Here is a 14,579-nt window from a genome sequence, read left to right on the forward strand (position 1 = left end):
GCCCAAAATCCCCATATCTGCTACAGTGTCGCGCGCCAGTCTGCAAACCGCGCTGCTGCAGTCCTATAACACACGCTCTGCCTCAACTCGGCTCTTCTCATCATTAAATACTAAGTGAATGAAGCCTTCAAGTTTTTTGCTCTCACAAATGCCTACCTCCATCTAGATCCAAGGCTGACTCCCTGCCTCTCTCTCTTCCTCCATGACCAAGACTCACGAATCCCACTTCGCTTCTTCCAAGCATGCTACCGAACCCCATTCGAATCCACTCCAGCCGAAATTCTCATGCACACGTAGCTTCCAAAACCCATGACCTGCCCTATTGTCGATCGACTCCAAGGCAGCGCAAGCCGAAGCTTCTCAGACCCTATCTCCTTCTCCATACGTCGATCTTCCACTAACCTTTCTCCATTTTTTCAGCAAGTTCGACGCCTCCACCTCTTCAAGCCGAAGGTAACCCTTTCGATCCCTTCAGCGCACACACACACACACACACACACACAATTAATAATCATTATATATATATATATATATATATATATCCTCGCCATCCCTACGCGAAGGTATAACATTTCTAACCCAAAACCCCTCTCGTGGCTTGTGACGGGCCGGTAAACCCCCTACACGCTCACGTAGCATAGTAGGGAGGGAAACCAGCTTGGCGCTTGCGACGATCTAAAAATTCTTTTTCAATGCCAGCGACGAGCCGGCAAACCGATTACACGCTCACATAACGTAGTAGGGAGGGAAATAGATGCGACGCTTGAGGCAAGGGGGATAAAAAATAATAATAATAATAACAAAAAAATTCTTAAACGCTCATGTAGCGGGCAGAGATAAAAATAAAAAATGTAACTGCGGTGTCATTTGACACCTACCTGAAGCGTTTATGTAGCGTCAAGGGGACGTTCGCCTCTTGGTTTTCCCCTAAACAGGGGAGACGCCGAGAGGTTGTTGAAATTAAGTTTGAAATGCAAAGGACTTGAACTGGACATTAATGTGCTAAGTGCAAACTTGAACAAAAGACTTAAAATCAAACTGAAGCAAGAAGAGTTTGAACTCAAAGAATTGAACACTTGAACTCAATTTGATCAATTGAGAACTTGAACTTAGACAATTTGAACTCAAGCAAATACTTGAGTTGGACTACAGGGGATCTGAACGATTGGAAGAGGTTTATCAAGAACCTAAACTATACTTGAACTCAAGCATAAATTTGTGGACTTGAACTTGGATTCATATTTGAACATGAAATGAATTATAAAATACTTGAACATAAGTAAATTGAAATTGAATACAAGCTTGTACTTGCAACAAATGACTACGAGGACTCAGAATTGAATCAATTGTGGACTGCAGGGTTCTTGAACAAGAATAGAACATCAAACAAAGACTTATATTTGGGCTTGATTTGAGCTTGAAAGAGCAATGCATAAGATCATAAAGAATTTGAACATGATCGTAATTAGAATCCAAATGAATTTGAACTCGAATTGAATTCAAATAAATTGAAATTTGAACTTGAACCAAATGGTATTGAACCTAACTTGAACTTGGCTCTAATTGAATGCAATCAAATGATATGTGATAAATAAAATTTTGCATACCATTTGCTTATAAGCAATAGTGCAAAGATAATGTGGAATTTGTAGTGAATAAGCCTTCAATATAAACTTGTGAAGAGAGCTCGAAGGCACCAACGAAGAAGAACCCTTCAAAGGACATACTAATCCATTTGAAGTGGCCCTTCATGAAAGTAATAAGACTTCATACAAATTTACATGAAGAAGAACATGATGATCACAATAGATTCCTTGCCAACATGAGTAGAGAACATGTTATAGCTTACCTGCGAGCACATATAAATTATTATAAGGATTTCTTCAGGCACACAACAATTGTCACATGAACTAGAAGGGAGATGATAGAAGTCTTGCATCGCATACAATGCTTCCTCTCACAAATAACAATGAAAGAGCATATAAACAAATACGATTATTCACTAGTCATTATGCATAAGAAGGTTAGTGATGCATATAACGCATATATACAAGGAAACATGCATGCCCTGTAAGCAGAGAAAATCAACGTACCATGAGTATAGTGATTTGATGCATTCAATAAAATATAAAGGATATATAACATTTAGCCGATCAGTTCAACAATGCTCTTTGAAAATACATAGGGTGTAGCATACAATAAAATATAAGTAGCTGGTAGTAGCGATGCAAGATACCCCATATACAAAATGACGTACCTACTAGTAACAACTAACAACAAATAACAAATATTGCAACATTCCTATGAGCAACGATGGTTGATGTGGAATAAATGTGACCGTGACACACAATTTACAACGAAACACAAGCAGGTGCGCTGATCCTCGGTGAACAAAGGTAGGTGAAATATAGCAGATACATGCGCTTACAAAGTGTTATGGGTGACAACAAACGTCATGCAGTGAATGCTGAGAACATCTTTGCAGTCAATAAGAGTCTTAATTCATTCACAGTTGAGATGATTGATTCTTTATTTAATCAAACAGTAGAAAATGATGATGATGACATGATCAAAGAGTCACCCACTAATTCCTATATGAGTTTTGGGAAAAGAAAGCAAGGTTAGATCATTATGGAACGAGTGAATCTCAGTTCAACCAGGTTCTGAATATTGAATTGGATAAGATTTTTGAGGCCTACAAGTTACTTGATGAACAGTAGTCATACATCCAATATACCTCCTTCTACGAACAAATATTAAAATAATATGACAAATGTAACCTTCTACAAGCTGTTGTAGAAGACTCATCAAATATTCCAAGAATGCCCCCGCACATACACCATAGTTTATATACATATAGGTACACAAAGGGGTAAGAATAATTACAAACACCCGTATGGGCTCCAGCGAGCGTGTTATTGGAACACATATGACTTATAGGGATGCTGCGCGGGTCGATAAGTGAATTCAAATTCGAACCTGATCCTTCTATGCAGATCAATAGGAGTCGATAGGGTTCGAACTATCAAATAAATATATAGTCGTAGTGAACGATATATTTATTTTAATACATTCATATTATGCCTTCAAAGCCTATAATCAAGATAATTCACTAATGAAGGAACAAAGCCTACAAAACCTAATCCTCTGTCGATAGCTCGACAGAGTCAACAAGGTTCATCCATAAAATATAAATATTTTCAAGTGACTTTAATGTCACCTTGATGATGTCCTCGTTTAATGTAAATCTCAACCGAAGGAATCCATTCTAAATATTTCAAAATATTACCCAAATACCATAAAATTCATAACTCTAAAATACCATAATCCAAAAAGATTTAAAATTAAAATAAATCCATCAACACTTAAAGCAAAATCCATCCACCCTCCATAACAGTTTGCTTGGGTGGACAAATTATAATTTATTTCATCTCACATAAAGCTAATGCCTAGTTAAAAATATCACTAGGATCCTTTCTCAAATAATCTCCTACCAATAAGGACGTGGTACGTGTCCTCTGACCGATATTTTTGCCACTAAATGGCACCGCAGGATAAACGGTTATGACCTGGGGCCCTCTGAACCTAGTGGTTTTGCTGCCAAATGGCACCACGAAATATCGATTATGGCCAGAGCCAATACGTTCCTTAGTAACATCAAATCATTGAGATATGAATCAATAGGATATGATTTATAAGGCACAAAGCCCTCTGTTAGCTAAGGTGGATTTAAATTTATCCCCTTAGGCAAATATCCATCCCAAGTCTACAAGGTACCCTTGGACGAAGCAACCCATGGCTGCCGATAAGGATCCTTCTGTTAGGTTGGGTCGACTACCTCCTCTGACTAAGTAGATTAGGGACCATGATGGTTCGGGATGATGGAACCATGGGATCTTGATCGGGTTCATCATCCATTCTTCTACCATCCGCTTTAAGTGCAAGGTAGTGAAATTTTTATTTTTAAATATCAAACTTTTTAAATTTCCAAATCTAAACCCTAATTCCCAAATTCCTTAAGCCCATGTTGCTACTATATGCCATATGCACGTATCTCTACGTATCTGATTGATGACTAGATTTAATCAAAAATTCTCTCTCATTATAGGGAGGGGTAATTAATTATAAGGGCTTGCGCCTATAGGAAACAAGAACTCAGATCATAAAGTCCTCGCAAAAATGAGGGCGAAATCTCTAGGTAGTGTTTTATCTACAAACCCATCTGCCTTCCAGAAATTTACCCCAGAACTTAATCTGTTAAAACTCCCTCGTCGAATAAGAAAAAGCCACAAAGCGGGCAGAGGTCAGGGCCGAATTTTTGGAACCCACGGATTTCTAACGTCTCCGTTGGGGACTGGTTTCTCTTTCCATCTTTGGCTTGTCATCTCAGTGTTATAGTAGCAGCTATTTCAACCCATATTCAATATTTTGAATATTTTTAAATGATCATTTAATGGATCAAAGTCTTTAATATTCTTAAATGATTATTCAGTAAATTCATATGGCATTCAGCAGAGTTTTTAAATTTATTTTTATTATTTGCTTATGCTAATTATTTTTATCCTTTTTTATTTTTGTGTTCTATGAAAGTCTTTGTATTTTGAAAGTGTGGGTGATGTATCAGATTCTGATTACTAATATTTGCCTTTCATTTATGCAGATGGATCTACAGAACACCCCAATGACCGTCCAGCTGGGACGAGGAGCTAGGATTCAGCTGACAAATGATATTATTGAAATTGGGAATACTGGAGCTACCATCCAATTTGGTAGCATTGACTTCTCTACAATTGTTGCAAAGACTGATGCCATCCATTTGAATGGCGTGAGCTCTGAAAAGCAAGCAGAGAGACTCCAACTTAACAGAGCTCCTGTCTGTCGGACGCATCTACCAGCTTCGCGGGCCACTACTACTACTAAAAATCCTTGCAAGAGGGTTTCTATATTTAAACAACTTTCACAGTCAGAAACCGCAACCACTAAGAGAGTGTGACTGACGGGAAGATCTCAGTGGTGACTGCCAACAACACTACTCGGCCAACTGAGTTATTTGCACCCAGGAAATATGATGTTGATGCTTCCTCATTTGGAGGAAGGCTCACTAAGAGGCAGAGAAGGAAGATGAATGTTAAACTTCTAGCTTAGCAGCAACTGGTGCCTGTACACCCATCAAAAATGCCTGCCCGGGAGCTGGAAGCTACCATTCTGACCCGGAATGGGTTCACAAATTTGAAACGAGTTAAGAAAAATAGCTATACTAGGGAGCTAAATAAATCTTTTTTGGATCAACGGCTTGAAGCCCCATTCCCTCTAAGGAAGAAAGAGCCTGAGAGTATTTTAGCTCGGGTATACCGAGTTTTGAAAATAGTAAAGGAGAAAGGGATAAAGAAAAAAAAAGTATCAACGACCCTTGATGACTGAAGATAGAAGAACTCCGCTAAGAGAATGCTTGTCTGTGCGGTGGAGAGAAAGGAAAGAAAGTATATCCCATACGATGAATATCGATGCGTGACACTTGAACCATATATTCAGGGATCCGTTGCCGAAAGGTTCCGATGGAAAGAAAAAGAAATATGGAGGCCAAAGCATCATGGAGAAGATAAAAGAGAAAGAAGAACTGATCTGGGCATGACATCCGGTTAGGCTTCCAAGAGATCCACCCACATTTACAAAGAACGTCATAAATGGGTCCCAAAAAGGATACACAATGACACCCCTCCCGACGATCGACACCTTAGAAAATCCTCCAGGGGATACTGTCGCTCATCATCCCCTTCAAAGGAAGAGACTAACTTCGACCACAATCTACTCGTTGAAGAAATTTCCTTGTCTAACCAAGAACCTGAGATCTAGTGTCTTCGTCGCTCGGAGATCCGAGTACTAGAACAAAATATAGAAGGAGAAGAATATCTCGAAGGGGAAGAAAATATCGAAGAATATATGGAGGAAAACTTAGAAGAAGAAATGGAAGATACAAATAACACCTTGGACATATAGGTGATTTATATGGTGAGACACACCAATGCTAACGATGAAGCCTACTACAATGACGATGAAGGCGATGATTATTGGCAACCTCCACCTAGGCGAGTACATCGGCATCTCCATGAAGTTAGGTCCACCACTAACGGAGGAGGTCATTCTCAAGGAGAAGAAGTGGAGGAAGTAGAGGGGAATCCCCTTGATGATAAAAATGTTACACTCGCTGACATGAGAAGGCAGATGAGGTGATAGATGAGAGCCAAAGATAGGGAAATCTCTTAGTTGAATGAGAAGATGGCTAAGATGATGGCTCAGATGGGGGCAATGATGCAGATAATATAGAGAAATACGCTATTGGCGACATGCCTAATTCTTCTGTCGATCCTCCAAACTTCAAAATGCCTTAAGTCTTAGGGGTATGGGGTGCTCCTGAATGTGATAATGAAGTTAATTACATTACCTGCCAACGCACTCCGCAGAACATTGCAAGTACTTATGACAGCTGCACAGTTGGAAGGAATCATTACTGAAATGATCAAGGCTATTATAACCATTGATCAGGCGGAGAAGTTGGTGGGCAAGGGTCGCCCATATCCCGCTGAGTACGATAAGGTGCCATATCCGAAAGGATATTTTGTACCGAAGTTTAACACTTTTAATAGTACTAATAACCCTAGGAAGCACTTGGCACAATTTAAGGCCACATGCGGGAAGAGAGGAGGAAACGGTGCCTTACTTTTATGATAATTTATTAGTAGTTTAACAGGAACTGCTTTCGAATGGTATGCTGAACTACCAAATGATTCTATAAAAATATTTGCAGAGTTAGAATTTATGTTCATGAAGAGGTTCGCCAGCGCAACCGAGAAGATAATGATCGCTGACTTTGCTCTGGATAAGAGAAGAAGGGATGAATTAGTGACTAAATACATCACTCACTGGAGTAATTTAAGTATGAAATATGAGCAACAACTTAAAGAAGAGCATGTAGTGTAATTATTAATGGAAAAAATTGATGACAAGATGCAACCCTTCCTATGCATGGCTACGATTACCGCATTTCAATATTTGCTAGATAGGGTGGCCAAATTTGAGAAACTAAACTTGTCCAGATCAGAAAATCACTCTGATAAGCCCAAGAAGGCTAAGGCCCCGGGTGCTAGAAGGGGTGGGGCTGACTCTACGTTCTTCTTTAGAGCTGATAGAGAAAAGTAGGTGATTTACAATGTAGATAAGAGTAAGCAATCAATGCAGTATGAAGAATAGCCCAAGTAGGCCTACAACCCTAACCCCCGACCAAAGCTGATACTAAGGGAAAAATGATAGGTCACGAACCTTTTAAGGTGGAGGGGAACACCTGAGGCAAGCAATAGGAACTGGTGATAGAACATTTCAATCCCTCAAAGATAAAATGAATAAAGAATATTCATTCAAGAGGGTGAGTGTCGCCAAGTAGCACTAAAAGTAGGTTTATAACTGCCTAAATTCAATAGGCCTGAAGAGTCGAAGCACACTGGTGACCCAAATTATTGCACATACCATCGGGTAGTCAACCAGCCTATTAAAAGATTGTTAAATCTTTAAGGATTGGCTTGAAAGAAAGTACCAAAAGGGAGAATTCACATTGTCCAATAATGTGTTGATAAATCCCAGAAAAGAATCAACTCTAATGGTTACATCTTCTTCCATATTCCCAGTTGAAGAAAAAAGAAATGAAAAGAACGCAGCTCAAAAAGAGCAGTGAGAGACTACGGTCCCTTAGAAAACTATGAAAACATTGAAGCAGCTTAAAGGAGTTTCAGGTGTAAAGTGGAAGTCTCCTACTAAGCCAGTGCTAGATCCCAAGACATTGCCTGTGGTACAAACATCTTCTTCTAAACAGTTCTCCAACCAAGTTGGTATTTTAAAGTCTGGAAAGATGAAACCTTTCAAGAAAAGACCAAACTGAAGAAGCCTAAGGAGAAAAAGTGTAAAACCCCTCCGAAGTGTTATTTTTTTAGTGCAGTTAGTCTGTACGAACTGACTTTAGTACAGAATAAACTGAAGAAAATTGTGAAGAATCTGTATGGTTCGTCTGGACGAACCTATATGAGCATGGATGAACCGTCGGGATGAAATTTGTCCAGAGAGCAAATCATCCAGGAATGAATACACTTCGTCTAGACGAGATTTGTCCAGAGGGAAAATCATCCCGGGATGAAAGGAAATCGTCCTGGACAATCCTGTTTGATAAGTATTGGAATTGAGATATTTTGGATCATTTTGAAGAGAGAGAAAAAATAGGAGAGAGAAAGAGAAGTAAAGAGAAGAGGAAGGCTTAATTTTGGAGGCCGCAGAGTGCTTTTTGTCCGTCGCCACTGTTAGAAGAATTGTTTATCTCGCAGTAAGAAATTTGAATCCTATTTCTGATTTTGAAGATTTTGTGTTTTGGTATTTTTCCACTCTGTTTTGTGTTTCCGTTATCGAAAAACGTGCATATCTTTGTATTTACGAAATTTTTACCGCGTAACTTTTGGTATGTTATGGAAATGATATTTTTGTACGATTTAAGTATTTTTTGGAAAATTTTCACTGGGTATTTTGAATTCTGTGGGATTTTTATTGAATAGAAAATTATTCGGATGTTAAAAAATAATGCTTCAGTACAAGTAAAGTCTTGAAACGTTGTTTTATGCAATTTCTAGTAATTTGGTAATTTTCTGGATCTATGCATTTTATAAAGACTTCTATTAACTATACGATATTTTAAGGAGTTTTCTAAATTGAGCCAAATCATGTTTATTTGTTGCAATGTGTTGATGATAATGAAGAATGTGGTTATATGATTAAAATTATTATGATATTACTGTGATACTACAGTGTGTGTGAAAGAAAAGTAAGAACTGGTTGAACCGTTGGTTGGAGATTGAGTGACCTGTATAGGATGGTGGGCCGACGGGCTTTCCTTTAAATACAGTTTGGTGTTATCCTCTACTGATCACATGATTACTGAAGTGAGTTATAAGGAGATGATTACTGTGCCGACGGGCAAAGAGTGATGACTCTTTTCACTGAGCCAACGGATAAGATTCAAGATATATGATACAAGACTGAAAAATACTGTAATAGCAAGGGCTTTTACTTGTTAAGTATGTTGTGAGTATGATTACTGATTACTGAAATACATGTGTTTATTCATTAATCTTATTAATTATTGTACGAATATCCTGATATCGATCGATCTATTGATTTACTGATATTGAATTGATCTATTGTTACTGATTGATTTATTGATTACTGTACGCATTTATTTATATCGACAGATTTATTGATTGAGTATAGATTTATTGATGAATGGATTCACTGATTTATTGATATCAACGGATTTACGGGTTTATTATTACTGTACGATTTCATTGATATTACATATTATGCATGTCACTAAATACAGATACCGATATGGACACGATACTATTGATTCATTGATACTATCGATATCGATACCGATACTACTGATTAACCGATACTGATTCATTGTACTGATCTTATAACACGTAATACATTGATTACTGACTAATACATGTGATACATATGATACATCAAACAAGATACATGTGCATGTGATATAGAATATGATTTTACTGTATTGATATAATTTTACTACATTGATTGATTTATCGATTTATTAATTTGATTTCAACTCTTTTTAACGATGTATTGATTTGATTATTTCATATGATTTCATACCGAATGATACTATTGACCAGAATTACTTTCTTTATTGATCTGATTGATTCTATTGATATGATTGAGTGATGTTAATCATATTTAATTTGACGGATTTACTAGTACTGATTCTTTTACTGTGATTCGTTTACTGAGGATTTATCATTACTGTACGGATTTACTGTTAATGCATGATTTTACTGTTATAGCATTACTGTTCATGTCACTGAATTGTTACTGATACTGATAAAGGCACCGATACTACTGATTCACTGTACTGATATTATGCACGTGATATACTGTGTAAGTGACATGTGATTCACTGAACACGTGATATAAATTATTAGATTGCATGTTATTCACTAAGCACGTGATATTGGATAACTAAATTGCAAGTGTATATCTTGATATGATTCTATGACCTTGATTAATTCCAACTATTTCAAACGATGTTATGATTTTATTTCATTGATTTGATTTTAACAGTCATGAACGATAGTATTAATTTAACGTTTTATACCGACTGATATTATTGAACCGATGAATTATTTTTATACAATTGATATTATTGATTGATTTGATTGATATTACTGATACGAAGATTTCTTTAATGATTTGACTAAGATTTTAGATATGATGATTTGTCTACTGAATTGACTGGTGTTATAGATATGGCTACTACTGTAGAGATTTGATGCACTTATTGATTCATTGAGCTTTATGAACTTTTATACCATTTATTAATTCTTCCACTGATAGTGATAGCTTCACACGTTCCTGTATTGATTCTTGTTATTGTACTGATTACTTCTTTCGTATTGATTTTTATTTTTGCATTGACTCAATGATCATGTGTAAGTGATTGCTATGATATGACTGATTGACATGCATATTGCTTTTGTACCGTGCTTTGATTTTTGTTGTAGGTTTTTGGTGACATATTGGGCTTTTTGAAGCTCATTATATGTGGTTAACAATTTCAGGTTTGAGCAAGGGAGCAGGAAGTGATGGTTGATCAAGACTATCGATGAATCCTTTCACTATGGATGCCTGGGATTCACAAAAAGATAGCAACCCAATGGGTTATTAACAGTTTGGATGAATACTACCAGACTGTGAGGCGACCTATTAAGCTCGCTGACTTTATGTCAGGGCTTAAAATAGATGAAGCTGAAGAAGACAATGAGGAATCCCTTCCTATAAAAGTATGCGGGTTATCTCAGTGGTACTAAATACGTCGATAAAAAAAATTACACTGAAGAAGTACCCTCTAAATCCTGTATGATGGTGCTGCCAATGGATTACAGTTCGGAGGAGGATTTATATTTTCCAAAGACAAATGCGACCCCGACATAGCGTCGCATATGAGACATATAAACTTTGGTGGTGACTTTGAATCAACAGATGAATCCTTGGATACAACAATGGCTGACTCTGAAGAAAATGTCCCATTAAATGAGTTTAAGCTAGAGAAAGTTGATCAAGTACAATTAAGGAGTGGTAAGATATTGCCACCTCCACTAAAGAAAGGGATTTATAATAAAGATAATGAGAAGGAGATAGTTATAAATGAAGATATCATCCTCGAAGACTCGAAAAAGAAAGATATTTTGGCCAAGGGGATATATTACAATGTCTTATCCCATTCTAGAAAAATTTCGACGCAACTTAGCATATATGATGCTCCTGTAATGTCTAAGGACTTTTGGGAGACTTTGATTCAGGCTCTCAAAGACCCCGAAAGGTATGAGGCATATTTTGTTGATCATAGTGTGATAGAGGTCTTGCAAACCCGAAATGAGTCGTTCATCACTTTTACTAAACAAGATATGATGCTTGGAATGGTAGATCATAATCGCCCTCTATATGTTAATGTGGAAAGCGATGGGATGATGATAAGTCAAATCCTAATTGATTCAGGATCATCCATAAATCTAATGAGCTTAAATACACTTAGATCATTATGCCTCGACGTGGAGCATCTTGGGTCAGATAAGCTGATGGTGCATTCAGAGAAGGGGCAGAAGACCATAGGATCATTTACACTATCTCTTGCATTTAGAGAACTTCATACAGATGCCAAATTTCATGTGATTGATACAGATACTGCCTTTAAAGCGTTCCTTGGTTGCCCTTGGATGCATGAATACGGCATAGTCCCGTCAACGCTACATCAATGCATGAAGTACCTCAGGGATAGAGAAGAATTCAGGATATCTGGTGACATCCAGCCCTTTACAGTTTATGAGGTAAAGATATATGAAGATGCTAAATATTTCATTCCAAAGAAGCTGAAGCCGTCGAGCTCTCTCAAGGTCCAAGCATCAGACATAGAAGTTGTAGAGCAACCTAAATAAGAAAGCAAGAAAAAGTAGATGGGAAGAAATAAGGCAACACCAACTCTTTCTAAGGCACTAACTATCCCGAAAGAAAGGAAATACACACCTCACTTAGGAAGTGACACGGATGAAGATGATGTCACACCTATCAAATCTCGAAGAGTGTGTCAGTCTACGGCTGAATGGAGTAAGAAGGTTGAATGCTTAAATGACGATTATGACTATGACTCTATTTACATGATCATAATTCAGGGTGTGTTCTCTAAAAGAATAGATAGCCTATCAATCTCAGATAGCATACTCGTAGTCACACGTATTCCCCTATAATACTTCAAGGAAGCCATTCCTCAAAAGGTGCATAATGTTGAAGAGCTCGTGATATTCTGTACCTCCCCCCCAAAAAAAGGATGGACCAGCTATCCTATTTTATTTAATTAGAATACTTGAAGAAGAAATAAATCACGATTGCTTTCGTACACATCGATTTTGGAGAATTAATATCTATGAGATTTTCTAGGTATAATACCATAAATATTCAAAGAATGTTACAAAAATGAGGTAAAACTCGTTCATCCAAACAACAAGTTCATTTCTGCTTGAGCCTCTAGTATCGAAGGAATCCTCAATCATTAAAGAAAAATATTTTTGCAAAAAAGGGTATGGGATTCATCGTACCAAAGTACCCCCAAAAGGAGATTTGTCTAGCAATCACATGTAGGAAAATCAAATTCGATGACGATAATGATAAGGAGGCGTATGAAGTTGATAATTATGATGACCAACCCATAGAGGCCAAGCCTACACTAGAAGAACTTGAAGATGGTGGACAGGAAGCTTTTATGGACGAACTAAAACAAGTCAACTTGGAAACTGAGAATGATCCTCACCCCACCTTCATTAGTTCTCTCCTACCCGAGGAACAAATAGAAGAAATAAAAAAACTTCTTTGTGAATTCAGGGATTGCTTCGCTTGGACATATGCTAAGATGCCCAGCTTATTCCCTGATGTGGCGGTTTATAGATTATCTATCAAACTAGATGCATAACTTGTTAAAAAAGCTCCAAGAAGAATGAGATTGGAGATTAAAGAAGAAGTTATTATAGAGACTAAAAAGCTAATAGAGCCAAGCTTCATCTGAGAAGAAAAATATGCTGATTGGATCGCCAATATTGTCCATGTTAAGAAGAAAAATGGACAAATTCGTATATGTATTGACTTTCGAGACCTCAACAAGGCGTGCCCAAAGGATGACTTTACATTCCCTGTATCAGAACTATTAATGAACAACACATCCAACTATGATATATTCTTATTTATGGACGGATCATCAGGCTACAATCAAATCAAAATGACGCTTGAAGATAAAAAGCACACATCATTCAGAATGCCTATCGGCATTTTCTTCTACACGAACATGCCCTTCGGCCTAAAGAAAGCTAGTTCCACCTATCAACGGGCAATGACGCATATATTTAATGAGGTAATACACCAGAAGGTTGAGTGTTATGTTGATGATCTGGTTGTTAAGAGCATGGATCAAAAAGACCATCTAAATGATCTAAGAATCATATTTGAGAGAATCAGAAAGTTTGATCTAAAAATGAATCCTCTCAAATGTACTTTCAGGGTCTCTTCTGACAAATTTATGGGGTACGTCGTTCATCATCGAGGAATTGAAGTCGATCAAAACAAGATCAAGGCAATTATGGAGATGCTGCCTCCTAGAAACCTACGACAACTCTGCTCCTTGCAAGGGTAACTTTCTTTCATTCGGCGATTCATATTGAACCTGTCGGGTAAGTGCCAGTCATTTTCAAAGCTAAAGAAGAAAGATGTCCGTTTCAAGTGGGATGAAGAGTGTCAGGAAGCATTTGATTGTATCAAGAGATATTTTTTAAATCCTCCCATTCTCACAGCACCAATTCAGGGGAAGCCTCTTATACTGTATTTGACAGCACTAGAAAAATCCCTTGTTGCACTATTGGCCCAACATAATGAATAAGGGAAAGAGAATGCACTAAACTATATTAGTCATAGATTAATCGGGGCAGAAGTATAATATTATCCAATTGAGAAGCATTACTTGGCGTTAATTTTTGCAGTTCAAAAGCTCTGCCACTATATGTTGTCTCACAAAATAACACTAATATCAAAGATCGATCAGCTGAAGTTCTTGATGACAAGACTAGCGTTGACAGGTCGCCTAGCTAGGTGGACTGTATTATTACTGCAATTTGACATCACATACATGCCATAAAAAGCGGTGAAAGGGAAAGCCCTGATAGACTTCCTTGGTGCACATCCAATCCCAATAGACGCTTAATGATGATCTCCCTAATGAAAAGGCAAAATGATGGAATCTTTGCCTTTGACCATGAGATCAATGGCTAAGATCTCATTCAGCATATGGAACTAACCTAGTTGCAATCCTTGCAATACTATAGCAGATGCCATGTTATTGTTTCCATTAAGATTCTCACTTTTAGGGTGTTGTCTCCCCAAGTCGGTCTTGTTCTGCTTGTTATCGGGTTTGCTCCCACAGGAGCTAGCCA

The sequence above is a fragment of the Dendrobium catenatum genome, unplaced genomic scaffold (assembly GCF_001605985.2).
Source record: "Dendrobium catenatum unplaced genomic scaffold, ASM160598v2 fragScaff_scaffold_21, whole genome shotgun sequence".
NCBI lineage: Eukaryota > Viridiplantae > Streptophyta > Magnoliopsida > Asparagales > Orchidaceae > Dendrobium > Dendrobium catenatum.